Below are 19,155 nucleotides of genomic sequence, written 5' to 3'. Positions count from 1 at the left end.
AATCGCACCCCGGCCGGACCTCAGTCGGCATTTCGCTCTCCAAACCCCAACATCTCGGCACCTGCATCTCCAATGGAGTCTCAAAATGAGACGCTAGATGTTGACCATTTAATTATGGAAATAGACGGGGATCACCTTTGTGTTATATATGCTCAAAGTCATACAGCATTCGCATATTAAAGACACGTTTCATGACAAGCGACTGGTACGAAATCCATGTTGAGAATGAACAAATCGTCGACTTTTTCATCGCAGTGCGCGCAGTGAATTTTCTGCGATATATTACAGCGCGATTCTAAAATCGTGTCGCAAAAATTAAAATCGTGGTGCGTGCTTGGCCTATAATACCTTAATGTATACTCCTTCAATTTGAATTTAGAACTCATTATTTTTTTTAATTTGATTTTGTTTCTAGTTCTATGCCATATATATAGACTTTAATATTATTTAGAACTGCTAAAAAACAAGATCGGCTTACTTTAAATATTTCGTAAATTTTACCTTTGTTTCTAAAAACTGTGATATTTAACTGTCATATACTATTAATGTCTTCCAAAATAATTTTCTCGTAACAGGACTGAGGGGCTACCGCGAAAACCGAAATTCGCAATTTGCGGGGATCTTTCTCTTTTACTCCAATGAAGGCGTAATTAGAGTGACAGAGAAAAATGCTCGCAATTTGCGAACTTCTATTTTCGCGGTTATAGCACTGAATCTTGTTGCTCACCGATCCGTTCAAAAATATACATAAGTACTAAATATAATTAATAGATATTATAATTATACAATTAATACAGAAATGTAATGGTACTTAATAAAAAGGAATATTGTGTAAAGCCTGACAACAGTTTATTTGACCCTCGCCATTGTGCGGATTTTCAATGGTACTAATTTCTTTTACTGGCAACAAGTACTCTTTGACAACGAACGTTGGATGTCATCGAATGTCACCGTTGTAAACAAACGGAAAATATCTACGAATATATTCAAATATAAACGGTTTTATTACAAAAAAGCCAAAAAAAATTACCAAAGATGCGAAAAAATTGTAGTGCATGCAATCAAATACTTACAGCTTAAAAAAGACGAAGGATTTCATAGCATTCTAACAAACAATGTTTTAAAGTTGGTTGTTGACATGATCGGTATTGACATTTTATAGTGCGGTTTTATTGAACTCGTTAGTTGTTTGGTTTAAACTTTAATATTTCATTTAAGGTTTATTTAGATCGACGATAAAAATCCTATAATCGAATTGGAGACTGAACGTTTTATAATCGAGGTTGGTGGTCGTGAAAGCGGCACAACATCTAATGAAAATCAGACTTCGTTAGAGTCAGAAAACGAGGAATATACAGGGTGATTCATGAGACGTGAGCAGGACTAATCCTACACACTCAGTAACTGATAATTGATCGATCACCGTAGTATTTAGGTGAAACAACCACACTTTTTCGTATTTATTAACTTTTTGGTGAGGGCAAATTTAATTCTCTACAATCTTGGTCACCCTACAAAACCTAATTAATAAACATAAAACCTCTTTTACCGTAATGACAGCATTTTGATTACGAAGAAAATAAACTGTCAAACTTGGTGAGATACGAGTTTTCAAAAGTAACCAGACCGTGATGACAGTGATGACATTCAATTTGACACAGAATATCGGTAGTTTGGTATTCTAATTTTAGGGTGACCATGCATGTCGTAAATAAGTTAATAACTTTTTTTTTCAACACGACTACAAAATTAACGTTAACCTCACTAATACTGATACGAAACAGTTGCTTATAATTTACGAAATACGCAGTGTTAGTCCTGCTCACGTCTCCTGAATCACCCTGTATAAATATTGAATATTTAGTATCAGATTTTGACGAATATGTAAATTGAAAGGACCGAATTCTCTGTAAGCAATGTTTTGACATTATACGAGTATCAACATGAAGCCAATGCCCACTACCCCGACTATACATGACGTACGCACATTATTGCCATACGTAAGCTAATTTGCAGCGACACTATCTCAGGGTTAAATAAACTGTTGTCAGGCTTTATATTGTTTCGACGAATCAGATACTCTCAATAAAATCTATATATGAGGCCAAAGCTGTTCATAAATATTAAATGACTTTATTATCTCTATACGCCTTACTAACTCTATGTGTCCTATTGTGAAAAAAAAAACACAACGACAGTCAAGAACGGAATTCTTAATTTGAATTTTTCATATTTTTGAGATGCCTAGTCCATTGGTTGGAAAGCCCGTTCGAAATTTAAACTTATTTGCAATATAATAAGGTCGTATTTTGTAGATCTCTCTCATACTTATAGTAGGATATTGAGATAAAATTAAATATCCCACAAAAATAAGCAAGCAGAATTAAACTTTGTGTCAAAGACATAAGTCATAAATTTCAATGCCAAAGTTTTAACTAAGGATGTTTCTCGTTAAAATTACTGCTTAATATGAATTGACCAGTGTAAGCATCAGTTAGCTAGCCCTAAGCAACCAAAGGTCAAGCTGCAGTTGAAAAACTAATAAAGATAGAGTTAAGCTGATAATTTTCCCGCCGTCTCCATGCTTCTTTAAGTTGGGTATTGACTGGTCAGCTGCCTGTTAGCTATAGTTTTCGCGAAAATCGCCAGGACAGAGGTGAAAAATTTTGTATGAAAACTTGCAACTTTAAATGCATTTTTTGACCAAACTATTGCAGTCTAAAATGAAGTCAAAATCAGTCCATCGACTCAATTTTTTGCAAGCTTTCTAATGGTACCCCACACGATTCTTACAAATGAAAAAAGTTTCAGCCTACCCCTCTCAACCCCCTAAATTTCCCCCTTTAATACGAAATAAGCAGTTTTGACTTATTTACAATATGAGTGGTGGTAATTGCTATAACTGTTCCAAATTTTAGGTATCTATGTCAAACGGTCTCTGAGAAAAACGTATTTAACTGATTTGCAAGACCGAAGTGATCCCATAAGTGTTCCGTAAACAAAGTTTTGTACGGAACACTAAAAAAAAATACGATTGTCTTTTGTGCGTTCACACATTCGCGCTCCTTATATATGTACTATTCGCTTCGCACCTATAACAGGACTACAATATTTAGAATTAAATAATTCACTATTACCTATTACATAATATTATGTTTAGTATTTGTCACTTTTTGACATTGCGTATACTTTTCTAGTAAAAAAGAGCGTTATATCATGTTATGGGCTCGGCTATACGAATATTAGGTATGCAGTATTTTGTAAGTGTTGTATTGAAAATGTGACTTTTATCGTTAAAAACACATATTTTAGAAATAATTACGCCACAACCGTGCAAATGTATTTCCTTACTATATAATATTGATACTAGGTACATTCAACAAAAGGGATTTTAATTAGGTTGTCTTAATAAGCGGTTAAACGGCTATTGTTTCCGGACGACTTGAAATGCATTGTGCGCTGCGCACGCGGCGCAAACGTGACACAAAGTAACTAAACAACGGTTTAAATTACTCAATAATTAGTTTTTCACCTCGGGAAGTACCGCACTCGAACTATGCTAGTGGCTCTTGTAAAACTCGCGACCACAAATACGCCATTTTGTACAAAAAATGAATCGAAAAAAATCCTTATAGAATCTAATAAAATTTCATGAGAAATGAGGCATAAGTATAAAGGAGAATAGTTGAATATAAAAGTACCTATTATTGACGACCGGTCTGGCCTAGTGGGTAGTGACCCTGACCCTGCCTATGAAGCCGATGGTCCCGGGTTCGAATCTGATGATACAGATATTTGTTCCCGAGTCATGGTTGTTTTCTATGTATTTAAGTATTTCTATATTATATATATCGTTGTCTGAGTGCCCACAACACAAGCTTTCTTGAGCTTACCGTGGGGCTTAGTCAATTTGTGTAAAAAATGTGCTATAATATTTATTTATTTATTATTGCCCAAGCTGAAACGCATTTTAAGCTTTGCTCATGCTATACTATTTTATCGGTCTAAAAATCTCAACTTCATCTGATATTGACATGTACGAGATGCACTTATAAAAGGTGTTATTCCTAACTGGCGGACGTACAAAGAGTAGGTTATTTTACGCCCAAGGGTAGGTATATGTAAGTACTTGTTTACATCACCTGTAAATACATACTTGTCACCATATTGTCATTGTACTGTTAATTCATGTCATTAATAAATATTGACACGGAACGTTTTCTCACAACCTGATTTCGCGTTATATCGTTAATTGATGAAAAAAACTTATCATTTTACACAACCGCTCAGTGTGAATTTCAACATCTGCTATTGAACTCAAACAGGGACGGGGCATAATTACAATTGATAAATGATCGCAATGACTGTCAACGTAATTAATTTAATTAAAATTCTTAATTAGTCCAATTACTGAGTGACGTAATTAGCTGCAATACAAACAATAATTTTGATAAGTTTATCTATGCATTACGCAAAAGTTAGTCAATTAAAGTAATATACGGTGCGATTATTATACCTACACATTAGGCATATAAAATTTATGTTGGCAGATATAGATACAAAAAAGTAAGCAAAGTTATTAATAGCTTAACTAATTAACCTACTTTTTCATTGATATTGTAGGTACTTACTTTACTATTGAGTAAGATGATTTTATATATGAAGCTAACGAAAGAGCTTGATATTGATATATTTAATTGCGACATTCCCTCCGTGAGGCGTAAATTGACGGAAATGTGTTTCAATTAGGCACTTTTTATTTATCTCGTAAGTGAGTGTTTTGTATATGTAGATTGTAGTATCTAAGTTATAACATAACACTTTATTTTGTTCTTAGTTTTTCAGTTATTTTTTTTTTCTTTGTTTTTACACTATTTAATTGGTGTCCTGTCACCGGTAGTAGGGTTTGATTATGTAAGCGAATGTTGTTAGTTTTGGTTTGAGTCTTATCTCTTTCATGTGTGCGATGTATGTGTGTGTGTGTGTGTGTGTGTGTGTGTGTGTGTGTGTGTGTGTGTGTGTGTGTGATGCGTGTTACTTAAGTATATGTTTTTACTACATATCTATTTGCGAGTTCCTGTACAATTACAGGAACCAATATATTAGAACCAATGCTCTATATATATATATTTAAGATTCCATTGTCATTTAGTTAGCTGTTGGATCTCCTTATGTAAATAAATAAATAAATATATTATAGTAAGATAAGTGGCGCGCTTCGCTATTGGTTAGAGGGAGTCTGAGAGCCTTCGCCAGGTACATGGTTAGTATTTAACTTATTTAAATATTTATTTTTGTGCATGTCTCGTAGGAACTGTTATGTAAACGAGTGTTGTTAATATGTACATATTTTAATTTTGGCACTTTTTTTACAAAATGCATCATGTCTCCCATCGAAGCAAGTCTAGCTTCGCCCTACCTGTGTTTCTCCCGTTTCGCACCGTAAATAAACTTGAAATATGAAACAAAATCTCCAAGATCGCTACGGCATTCGGGTACCTGTCGCAACCGATTTCGTCTAAAAGTGTTTCAAGTAGAAAAATCAATTTGGCACGAAGATGGGTTATAAATGGATGATTTCGCTTTAGTCCGGTAAAATGAAACGGTTACAAATAGGTTGCCAATGTGTCGACTAGGGTTATACGATGGATTAAATACCTATCACATTGGCGCCGCGGTCGAAATTAGAACCAGTGTGAAAACTGACTTAAGGGCCCTTCAACGTGCACACTAACGAAAGATATTGAAAAAAGGGGGCCGCTACGTACTGTATTGTGTATTTAAGTACCTTTTGAATACATCAAACTAGTTTTTATGTTGCTGGATTCGTCAATCTATGCGTCCAAAGTTAAAACGGCCGTTTTTGTTTTGAGTTCCTAGATCGACGAAACCAGCAACATAAAAACTAGTTTGATGTAAGTATTCAAAAGGTACTTAAATACACAATACAGTACGTAGCGGCCCCCTTTTTTCAATATCTTTCGTCAAATTTAAATAATCACGATTATTTAGCTGTGGCGCTAGTGTGCACGTTGAAGGGCTCTTAAATACTCTTTTCGTTCATGTCTAGGCTTTGTCAGGCGTGGCTCACTCCGCGATTTCGTCGCTTTGCAACAGGTAGCGAAAAGTACATCCGTTCCGTGGCGCTGTCGCCACCTAGCGGCCATATCTGTCCTGATCGTAACAGAGGCGTTTTGTTAGAGAGTGCATCTTCTGTACCTAGTACTATTATTTATTCTGTAGCTTTGTCCGCAGTCTGACTTGTATAAAACAAGCTTTAATTTCAACGAGGAGGCACAATACAAGGAAACTCCTCATGTTCGTGATGTTATTCAGCGTTCGTGTACCTACTCTCATTAGCCCACTATTACCTTACAGCCATGTGGTTAAAATATTTTAACGATCAATTAACATGTTTAAAATACTTTAATGGGCAAGTTACTTCAGGGCGTTGGGAGTTTTTTAACTAGGGTAGGCACTGATTAGGGAGGTATATTAGCTGCGTTCCTACATATATACAGATGTAGTGCATAATTATTTTCCATCGTATTTTCACTAAACGTACGAACGTGTTTTGCTATGTTAGTCCGTCTCGGTACGAAAAGTACTGACGTTGACTGATGTAACATGACCAATACGAAAGTATCCGAGAAAATACGACGGAAAAACAATTATGCACTACAACTGTGCCATTCTTGCCCGCCTAGCGCCTGGTGTATAATGTTGTTGTTGAGTGATGAGTTAAAATTGACCTAGTACTAATTATAAATTATTTCCTGAGGACTTTATATTTTTAACACTTCATTTAAACTTGTTTATTCCTTAAATTATCCCTAGCTAATGATAAAACAAACCCACAGAAACAACAAGTCACAACTATGATCAATATGATCATTTAAATGTACTGTGGAGTCTCAATGTTTGAGTAAACTTCTACATACAATAGGGATCAGTAATTGCGCTGGTTTGTTTTAACATCAACCAATTAGTATTTCTGGGAACGGCTAGATACTCGTTAGTGAAATGTTATTCAGGAATACAAACAATAAAAAACATGTGTACCAACTACTAGACTATATTCACGGAAGCTCTCCAGCATATATACATCAGCGAGAAATGGATTTGAAAACGAAATATGAACTGGGGTTGTTATGTTATCTATGATTTCATTTATCCCCAAAAAATCTCGTTCGCACCTACGTTTCCGTGAAAATACGATGGAAAATCATTAGAGTTGGACCAAGAACAGTCTGCAGCGGATTTCATAGCCCACGCAGTGAAAGTGTTATTTTAAACGTCAAACTTCTACTTATGAAATAATGTCGTATAAATGACGCTTGCACTGCGTGGGCTATCAAATCCGCTGCAGACTTTTTTTGGTCCAACTCTAGGTGTTGCTAAGCGTATCAATGGGATTCTAAACCTTGTTTACCTAAATACCAATAAAAATCTTAATGAATTGCGTGGAAGATGAAAACATTCTTGTTATTTTGTATTTACAATTCCAGTTTCTTTTCAGACTATATTTTGTCTATATTGCGTAATAAAATATGTAGGTAAGTATTTATTTTACAAAACAGTATTAACTGTAGATACGCAATCAGTTCTAAGTGGGCCGAAAATCGATGGTCTCCTTTACGTGCCAGAAAATATAGTTGCCTTTATATAAGTACTATATTGTTATTTTACCCTGTCATTGTATGTCATTGAGAATGTGTGTAGGTACCTACTACCTACATGTTAGTTAGTGATGTAGGTATTTTAGTAGAGGGTTTGAGTAGTTAGGAGTGGTAGCCTTACAGTGCAGTAATAAGTCATAGAGGCACAAGTAGCGACGACGAGGTGTTCCAGACAAAAGCTCACATACGCGGCGAGCCAATTAGAAGTGTTAGGCTGGAGCACCCGCCGCTGCAGGCCCGCGCTCGCGGCTGTCCAATTAAACTGACGCCCGACGCCCGACGCCCGACGCCCGGGCTCGCCTTACACCCACCGGAACAGAGCACCTCCGTAATTGCGTAAACCACTTCTAAACAAACCTCCGGTTTTTGCGCGCTAACAATGGATTCGTGTCAGACGCCATAAGAACTCCCCCTTCGCTCCATTCTTCGACTGTGTAACTATTGAGTTGATAATTAAATTCACACAATACGTATAAACAGCCAGGCGCTCGCGTACTTATCGCAACGGCGCAGGGGCGACATTCGATCGCGCTCCGGCTTAGCCGTCGTCGATGTTGCTTCTTGTTTAATTACAACAATAGTGGCCCCTAATGAGAGTTTGCACTAATAAGCGCTGCAAAATGTAATCAACATGCCTCGTCGGTCTAATGAGCCGAGTTCCTGGCAAAAAGAAGCGAGACGTCGACATTTAACTAGAGATTAATTAGGCGTTCTAACAGGTATACGGCGACTGCGCCCCGGGCGAGCCGGAAGCCCGCTCACTCGTTATGTTACCGTGTTCCTTAGAAAGTACACATTAAATACGCATATTCCTAATTAACTATAGCTCGTACGTCGTTTAACAACATCGTGCTCCTTAATTAGTCCGGCTTTTTAATGCGAGAAGAACAAAGAAACCACGTGACCACACTCGCCTACCGCTCCCCGTTTAATAAGTTCTATTGACGACAAAGTACACGAACGTTTAGGGAGTAAACGTCGTTAACTTAAATAAGTACATTTGATTACGTCGTAGCTACCCCATTAAAACTTAACGAGGGGCAACCCCGGGGAAAATAACTAACCCAATTTCCCTTTGCCGGGAAATCATTAAAAGTCTTAAAAGGGTCTTTTCATATATTTTTACCCCAGAGCGTATGTGCAAATAAACACATTTTTACATACTCGAACAAACAATTCCCCTAACGAGGCGGGCGCGTAACGAGCAAGTCTGGCGGTGTCCAGCCGGCGCGGCGGGCCGCCCGCGCTCGCTCCCGCGACCGCCTCCGCGTCAGCTCGCCTCTAATTGAAAGGATACGCTGGGAAATGTGTCTCGTTACATGCGCCTACCTGCCAGTTAGCGGCCCGCGCGCCTAACGACGCCGCTGATTTATTAGACCCCATACATCCAAATTGACAGCCGAAACCTAAACTAGGAGTACACGCGCCCGACGCCTAACAACACTCATTACCACCCTCCGATCAAACGTGATAGTCACACTACTAACTGGTCCTGACTAGCAATATACTATCATGCTAAGCGACATACTCATATACAACGGACATGGAGCGCTATTAAAAAAAGTTGTTACTTATAATTTCCAATTAAAGTAGGTATACAGAGTATGTATGATATTTCGTTTCAAAGGCGTGTTTATTTATATAGAAATCTAAGCGGTTACGTGTCTGCTTACCTAAATAATTAGGTAGCTATTGCACGTAAATTTTCCAATTAAGTATTCGCGGATAATTAATGGGTGTGTGCGGTATTAGCGTCAGATAGAATCAGATTCGAGTCTCGTTGGCAATTACCGACGACTACAAAATACGTCGAATTCCACGTAATTGCTGAGAATATTACGGCAGTGAGCTTAATTGTTCTCGACTTAATTAATTAAGCTTTTGTTTGAAACTAACAGCAAAGTGTAGAGTTGGCAATTCTAAATTGGATCTTGTAATTACCTTACCCTCCCTTTTGCTGAAACTGTCTACTTTCAATTATGGGCGAAGCTTTGTTAATGGAATCAATTATAATTGAGACACGATGTGAAGTCTATTCGCATTCCGACAATCATTTTACAATGCCTTAATTAATTTATTGTTGTTACTCTAATTGGGTGCCTTACCTACACGGGCACGGGGCCTGACATGGACACAGTAACCTACCCACATAGCCGAACATGGCGCTAATTTGCCAGTGCACTGGTGAAGTTAGTGCAGCAGCAAACCAATACTAGGTGATAATAATAACGTGATAAAGAATCTCAAGTCTTATCATTAGGTCACTCGAATGCCAATTAGAATTTTAAATCCGTTATTCATTTAAGGTCAGAAGGACGAATGATGCTGAAATGATAAAATTTCGAATCGTCTCTGCGGTGTAAATTGTGTCTCTCGCGTTCATCTTAAGCTGTCAATAGGAAAATTTTGTGTTTTGTTACCCAATCACGCACAAACAGATGCATGGATGTGAATGAAATTTTCCACACAGATACGAGTATTTTATAACCTCGATTAAAAAACAGGTTGAAATCATCTCCAAAAAAATAAAATGGGAGGTGGAAATTTCAATATTTTTTCACGGAATCACATTAAAAGTGTTTACTACAATCGAATTTAAACTACTGTGAGACATACTAATATCAAATAATTTTACGAATTAGACTCACTTGTTTTAGCACTATTATTAGTGCTTGAGAAAGGAGACCTAGGCTCTCCGAACCATGTCGCGCGAATGACTAAAAACAAGTGAGTCTAAACCGTAAAATTATTTAATGTTTACTACACTATGTAGTTTGTAGTACATTAGTTGTCGCTTGTAGTCGGTTCATTAAGTTACGATGGTTTAAACTTGGGAAACTTGTCGCGTGGGCCGCGGAGATCATTAACGTAACCTCTAATGAGCAACTGTAGTAATATTCTTAATCGACGCTCAGCTCCGCGCCATCGAGCTACGAGTATAGTCGCCACACGGGATGGTTATGCCACTAAGGCCACAGAATAAATACTTAATAATACTAGGCACAGAAGACTCACTTCCTAACAAAACGCGTCTGTTACGATCAGCACAGATATGTCTAGGTGGCGTCAGCGCCACGCTCGGCTTATGGCAAACCCCAAAATTGGGGTCGAACGGACATCCATTCGTACATATTAGGTACTTTTAGCTACCTGTAGCAAAGCGACGAAATTACGGAGTGAGCCACGCCCACTTGCACCATCCTAATAACCCGGGGTTAAGCGGTTAAACCGTTAACTTGGTGTCAAATTGTACTGGTAACCATGGTAACTCCAGGTTTAACCTGTTAACCTCGGGTTAGTAGAATAGTGCAAGTGGGCCTTAGGCACCATTAAGCCATTAGGGTTCTTGTTAAATTGGAAATTCTATAGCGTAAGTATTGAACAACCAATTTAGCTTAGGACCCTAAGGCCCACTTGCACCATACCACTAACTCGGGGTTAGCCGGTTAAACCTGGAGTTACCATGGTTACCAGTACAATTTGACACTGGGTTGACGGTTAAACCGCTTAACCCCGGTTTAGTGGGACGGTGCAAGTGGGCCTAAATGGCGTAACATCGCGGAGCGTGATGATGATGATGATGATGGTACATCCTGACAAAAAAGCAAGCACACAAAGGCATTTTATAATAAGCTGATATAATTGTTTTGTTATTGTTATAATTAGGTAATTACTCTTGCACTTATAGGTAATACAGTGGAACCTGGATAATTGCAATCTCAAGGGACCGGCCATTTTTTGTCAATTAACCAGGTTTTTCATTTAAGCAGGTCGTGTCAATTAACGAGGTTCAAAAAATCGTTGTGTCAATTATAGAGGTTCTCATTAATAGAGGTTGCGTTCTGACAAATTTCTTTTATGGAGGTGCAAATAACCTTTGAAAGTAGATTTACACGCTTACGTTCTGGGTTTTGGTCTATATAATTGCTTATGTCTATACTTGTACTTTTACACTACTACTTTAACACTTAATTTTTTTTTACTACTTTATTTTATTATTAATAATATAATCATTTGGGTTAAAAAAAATCCCTTGAATTGTAGAAGAAAGTTTTATTAGAATGTAAAAACCATACTTTGTTTTTGAGATAATTAAAAGTATTTCACCTACTACAGGCTGTGATAGATAAATTACCCAATAAATAAATTAATATCGGGATGAAGATCATTTTACTTAAAAATGATCATTGCTATTAAAATATTGTTTCTGCTGTCTACAACTACATTATTTCAATTACAGAGGTAATAAGTAAGACTCGTTTCAATAATGGAGGTAAAAAGAAGAGCAAAAATAACGGATTTTTTAGCACAGTGTCAATTATAGAGGTCTTAGGTTGCGATGTGGTCAATTACAGAGGCAAAATTACGAAAAGCACTAAAACCTAAATTGCAATTATAGAGGTTCCAAAATTTCAATTATAGAGGCCTTTTGGTCTCAAGGGACCGGGACCGGAGTTTTGGTTGCAATTATTGAGGTTTTCCATTTATCCAGGTGCCAATTAACCAGGTTTCACTGTATTAAAAACGACGATATAATTATATGATGAGAATGAGAATAGAATGTATATTGTCATAGTAAATTTTGCAGTGACAGTAAATTTAATACAATCAATACATTAATTATTACAATATTCTATTGACATTTAAATATACGATAGGTACCTATATAATTATTTAATTTCACGAAATTTTGAATGAAAAGAAATACAACATTTTATGCCTAATGTTGTTTTCTGCGTCACCATTAATTTAATTTATTATACCACACCTCACGACCTCCTTTTTCCTTCTCTTGTAGCATCGAATCTTCGCATAAATAATGATGTTTGGAATCGTCATTTTTATGATATGGTCGTCATTTGAATGGTTAGAAATGCATGTTGTTTAATGAACTACATAACGACAAACGAACATGTGAAATAAGCTAATGAAAGCGAATTATTTATAGCAGTATTGTTCGATTCCCATTATTCATTCAATCATAAGTAATAAATACCTTATTTATTAGTTTCCACATAAGTACAATACACATCTTGTTTTCAGTTTTTGTTGTGTATCGCAACTGTTCCATCTTTAATGGCATGTTGCAAAAACTACTGCATTCATTGAATTTTTCATTGCATATTTACTAAGTATTATGAATTAATTAATATTCGTTCTAGTTATAATTGTGTTTAATTAGTAGATACCTACTTAAGTTTTCTTTTGCATGATAATTGATAGAGTAGATGGTTATTTACAATATTTACATCATAACATCAATTAAATTTGCTACTTTGCATGCAATGCTTGTTGTTGTTGTTTCTGGCTCAATCTTATATACACCGTGGGCTGGTTAAACCCGACAGATTTTAAAGGTGTATTCTTGACTACATTTAGAGGCAAAAATGTCATTATAAAGTTATTACTTAGTTATAAGATTATATGTAGTTTTTAAATCGCTCTTGGTTTAATAATAACTAATGACAACTTAGTGAAAAACGCCATAATGTATGCATATAAGTATCAGTGACATTGTAATAGCTAGCAGCTATTTAAAAAGATAAAAATACCTAATCTACAAACAAATAACAACAAAAATCTTTCCAAGCAATCACACGACAACACTAAATTATCTAGTTTGTCTATCTCATTTGAATTCTCCCCTCATCTACTCGAAGGTTAGCTGGAAGAGACTATCCCTTATAGGGATAAGTTCGCCTTTGTACGTCTATTTCTGTGAATTTTTATGTAAGCCTATGTTGTATACAATAAAGTGATTACTACTACAATAGGCAACATTCGTCAAAAAAGCGTTAAATTTAATAAACATCCCAGCTCCAATGTAAATCTCGTAATATTCGCGCAACTACCGAATCACGTCACGCTAACTAGCCCATTGTGTAGCGCGGTAAACGTGCCCGAGCCTACTTTAATTAAGACACAATAATTAAAATAACAAGCGGGCGTGGGGTCGCATACGCGCGACTAATCCACCGGCCGTCATTACGCGTCGCGCCGCGTCGTGCTAGCCCTGCCGTTAACCTCGGGCCCTCGTATTAACATGTGACGTTCCACGGCAAAAGGTACCTTATGGCGGCTGGCGCTTACGTCGCATAGCGCCGCAATAATATCGGAGCGGCGTTAATAATAGCGTAAGCGCCAACCGCCATAAGGAACCTTTTCCCGTGGGACGTCACACATGAATAACATAATATGGCGGGATAACTCCAAGAATTAACGAGAGCTCATTATGCAACCGCTTAAAAATATATTCAATTAAAAAGACAATCGAAAAAGGCGCACTTAATGGAAAATTTATTTTCTGTCGCAAAAGTAACGTATGTAAATGAAATAAAATATAACAAATAAGTAGATTAGTATATGTAAATAGATATACCTAGTCGGTACTTAAAGCAATGTTCTCTTTCGCAGTAAATTATATTAATATTAAGTGGTTTCCCTGTTACAGGTCACACATATTATTATATAGTACATAATACCTAATTCTAATTAAGTAAGTAGTTGTTTACTTAAATGTTTATCTATTAATGACCACGGTATGGCACCACGCTGTATAGAATTATCGCCGGATAATAAAACTTAATTACACGTACCATCATCAAAAGTTAATGAGATAACTTCATTAAAAACATCTGTTCAGAAAACAAATTATATTAGCTCGCGGTTTTAATTAGTGGCATCTGCGCTACGTGCGTAGCACTTGTAGCTTACTCGATCTTGATTAATTTTAGCGCAAAAAACACTAATGTTTAACAAATGTCTAGGAATAAAGCGTAGAAGTTCCTTTTTGTATTAAAAGGTCGTATAAAAAATATTAATTAGTTCAATGTTGAACTCGAAGACAAGTAATTCTAACAATAACGAGATACAGTAGGTAATTAGTTACATTGTTACAGGTGGTTGTTACTTGGTTACAGATAAGAACATTCTGCCGTATTCGAACTTCAAGATATTCACAAGAGACGACACGTACTAGATCCATTCTACATAGATACGTTATAATTTAGAAATCAACTAGTTCTCTTTTGCAGCGCAATTCGGGCAACCAATGTCACTTTTACGTTAGATAGAGTAAGATATCTATTAGATATGAATTGGATCTCTAAGTCATATCCTGAGGAAATCGTTCAAGAGTATCTCCAGAATCGCGCAAATGTAAAATTTGACAGGTTAGATCTTAAACATATCGTTATCGTATCTTGGTGATGTCTAAAAGATATGTAATAGATGTCTATTTCAAAATCCGAATCGGGCCCATAGTCACCAAGCGGTGATAATGCCGCCTGATGTCAAGAGAGTGTCGAGGAGCTAATCTAATGCGGATCTCTTTTTGTTGCGTCGTCTGTGAACCAAGTGCGCTACTTTTACTACTTTCCCAGGGAGCATGTACGTACTAAGGAGACATCGGCATCATTTTAATTGTTTGTATTAAACACATCTTAACTTCTACATAAATAAAGGAACTATAAAGTACCTCGATATTGCCTACATAACCAAACATAGGCTTTAACAACTGGGATTCTCTATCAAATGCCAAACTAGGCAATGTTGAACAAGTTTATGGTATTAGACATCCCCGAGATGATCAATCGTGATTAGAACCTACGATAAACATTGTCAATCCTGATTGAAGTGCGATTGATACAATTTCAATCGATGCGGTTTAGTTTTGTTTTTGCAAAAGCACATGTGTATGAATATGAACATTATATAAAATGAACTGCGAACTTGAAGGAAACGAATAATTAACTTCTATGACATTTACCTACCTACTACGAGATGTACCTAATTAAGTATAGTTTCCGTTATGTATCAACATACCTACTAACGTATTAATTTACTGGTTTTAAACCTATATTTTACCTACATACCTACTATATAAATTTAAATAGGTATATTACTATTTTTACATGATTTATACTGCAATAGACTGCTTGTTGGTAACAGCAATATGTAATCCCACCAAAAACATTCTGTAAAAAACTAGCCAAGTCTCGATGGAGCTGCTTGTTTATCTCTAAAAAGTAATGAAATCTAGACAAAGTCGTGCCAAGTCTAAGGTTCCTTACTGCGATTTCTTTATTATTATAGTTAATGTTGTGTGACTTGGCCGTTGAAGGGTACACAAGGGTAGAAAACCAGGTGCTCCATGACACCATTGCACCAATCTGTCGCCAGGACCGCTACCCATTGACGATGGAAAATTGCCACTTGGAAAACGTTGATTCAATAACCAGTCAATTGTAGGCTTGATAAAGCTGCGTATTTCAATAATACTTATGTATGGCCGAGCCTGAAACAAACACTTCTTTTTGGTGCAATGGCAGATTGGTGCAATGGTGTCATGGAGCACCTGGTTTTGTACCCTTGTGTACCCTTCAACGGCCAAGTCACACAACATTAACTATAATAATAAAGAAATCGCAGTAAGGAACCTTAGACTTGGCACGACTTTGTCTAGATTTCATTACTTTTTAGAGATAAACAAGCAGCTCCATCGAGACTTGGCTAGTTTTTTACAGAATGTTTTTGGTGGGATTTCACTTCTTTTTGTAGAAACGTGGGCATATTGATTTATTTTATTAGATTTTCTTATTTAACACATTTTTTTTCTTTTTAGGAGTAGTTTTTTTATTATTACAAATCTTCCTTTTCTTTTTTTCCGGTTCTGATTCTTGTACAGTAGCAACAGTTTTTCGTATTGCCTATTCATTAAATCTAATAATTAAATAATAATCAGTAATCCGTCACTAATCATCATATAATGAATTGGCAATCGCACATAATGCTTTACTCGTACCGTACTCGTAAATATGTGTAATGCTCAAACTGCAATTAGCGCTAGCGTTATGTTCAATTAGAATTATTTTTAATAGGTGACGATGATCCTTTTGTCATTATGCAGCCGTGCGATGGCCAAGTCATTATACGTATTACAAATTAAAGATATCTTATTGATACGGTTTTAACACCCCCTGGCACTGATTAAAATAACCGACTTGGTTTCACATTACATCTCAAAACTTTTTTGTAGTAAAAGCGTTGCGAGACTTGCACCTTTTTACATGTAATGTTTTTGATGGGATCTCATCTCTTTTTGTAGGCAGTCCTTCTTTTCGGGTACTCATACCCATACTATGTATACACATATCATAACTAAACATATCTTCATTCATACTCAATTACTCACATCGTACATCGTAGTGTACCTTTACTTTACTTTACCTACTATTTGTAGGAACTGCAACAGTAACTTTGTAATATCATATATTTATATGGGATTACAAACTTACTGATGCAGTTCTTAGATCTTTAAAACGTGACTGATATTGCAATATTTTTAGATTTTCCCTTTATGTGGCCATTAAACCCTAACTCTGTACCAAATTTCAGCTCTCTGAGTTTATGGGAAGTACTAGTTCTATTCTGATGATCATGAGTGAGTTTCATAAATGCGAAACTTTGCTTTCGCTTAACTTCGGAACTAAATGACCTACAGACTTGAAATTTTGGATTTTAAGTATGTGATTATAGCTTACTGGATGACCAAAATTTCTGCGTTCTGGTCTTATCCAGAGGTTCTCAAATAGGGGCCTGAAAATGCGGCGAAATGGTTCCAGTAAAGGATGGTACGGCAGTGTTTGCTTCGCGCTCGACTTGGCGGGGGCACTGCCGTGCCCCCCGATATCAAAGGAGGAATGCACCTAATAATGTTTTTGTCCTAATGATGAACCTTGTTATCGTTATCAAAAGTCGAGAGGTGACACGTTGTCCCAGTTTCCACTTACTAATTAGTTTAATAACTAAATTGACAGTTAACGACTGACAACAAAGGCCAGTGGCCTATTTTATAAAGGTACAAGTTACAATTTACAAGCGGAAGTCTCTTTCTAACCCTGTGTGTTAGAACGAGACTTCCGCTTATAAATTGTAACTTGTAGCTTTATAAAATAGGCCACAGTTATTCGCCCGGCGGCTGTGCTTGCGCGGGGATCATTTTCGCGCGCCTTTTCGGAAAAGTTGACTTACGGCGCGATTCGGGAAATGAACTAGACATTCACTAGATATGAAATAGTAACGATATGTAACGTTCCACGGCAAAAGGTACCTACCTTATGGCCGCAATAATATTGTAGCGGCTTTAATAATAGCGTAAGCGCCAACCGCCATAGGGTACCTTTTCTCTTGGAACGTCACATATCGTTACTATTTCATATCTAGTGAATGTCTAATCCATTTCCCGAATCGTGCCGTTTAATTTTCCCACACCCATTATTGGTTGCTTTTGTAAGCAGTTGTTTTCCTTATTTTATAACCGGTCGTACGAGTTAATTAATGTATGTGATTTCCGAGCGAGAACATTACAAGTAAATAATTACCTAAGTAATAGTACTTAAATAAATTTGCTTGATACGAGATAACTTTCAAAATAAACAAATCTTGGGAATAATCTAAAAAGCGAAATGTTGTATTTTTTAATTATTATAATAGATCATGGTTATACAATGGATCATTAAAATGACATTATATGACATGTTTAATTAAAACTCCCATAAATCTAAGTTCTGTACCAAATCATTAAGGCGCTTCTATTTTGTTAGTCGAGCTACTTATAACTTATAAAATTACAGTTAGGTGCCACTTATAACTTATAAAACAATATTATATAAGTCTTTAAAAAAAATCGCAATTTATTACTTAACACCCAAGCGTTATGTTACATCCTGAAATTCAGGAGATTTGACGTCTTACCTTAAAAAACGGCTTTTCGTATAATTACGTTGAGAAGGAAGTAAGTGAAGCACTTTAAGTAAACGGTCCTCTCTGAACTGGCTTCAACAATCCACAATAAACAATTTCACAGTCACGATAATGGAGCACTTATTTGTATTTGTCCACTCCAGTTGGCACTTTCAATAAGATTTATTGATACCGGTCTAATGAAACTCGGAAAATCCTTAATGGAATGAAGGGGTTGTGTGTCCGACGCACGGAGATCGATGGGGCGCGATGTATTAATATTTGGGATAGGATTGATAGGAGGTTGTTGATACCGGCGAGCGTCTCGTGTAAAGTTTACGGAGCAGAGGCCGCGATCAGACGCGTGTACTCTCGAGGAGGGTTCGCGGCGGAGTGAGCCGCGGGCCGCGGGCCGGCGAGCGGCGCCGAGGGCGGGCGTCGGGCTCGGGGTGGATGGAACAACACTCTAATATAATGACGGAGTCGGAACGCTTCAATACTCTAATTGAAAAAGTATACTCTAACACAGCTTAACATCGTTGCAGCAGGGCTACATCGATGATCACAGACCCACTTATCGCGCTCACTTATCCATTAAACGTTTTAAAACGTAAGTGTATGTATGCATTGTGGAATTGCGGATTCGGCGAGAGCTTTTAGCCGCAATCAAATGTGAGTGCGTGATCGGATGTAAAAGCGTCACGTCCCGCAACACTACATACATAGTTAAGTA

The 19,155-nt window shown here is 36.8% G+C and overlaps 1 protein-coding gene across 1 annotated transcript in view; it reads right to left on the bottom strand.

The window, feature by feature from the left end:
- The window catches only part of LOC134666485 (LIM domain only protein 3-like), an 88,705-nt gene extending 69,832 nt beyond the window's left edge, over positions 1-18,873 (bottom strand). Inside the window, exon 1 of the mRNA XM_063523666.1 lies at positions 18,435-18,873. The gene's annotated coding sequence lies outside the window, so the exon portion shown is untranslated. The remainder of the gene's footprint in view (positions 1-18,434) is intronic.
- Positions 18,874-19,155: the final 282 nt, after the last annotated feature.

The sequence above is a fragment of the Cydia fagiglandana genome, chromosome 8, assembly GCF_963556715.1.
Source record: "Cydia fagiglandana chromosome 8, ilCydFagi1.1, whole genome shotgun sequence".
In the NCBI taxonomy this organism is placed as follows: Eukaryota; Metazoa; Arthropoda; class Insecta; order Lepidoptera; family Tortricidae; genus Cydia; species Cydia fagiglandana.
Note: the sequence above shows the minus strand (reverse complement) of the source record. Positions and strands in the feature narration are given on the sequence as shown.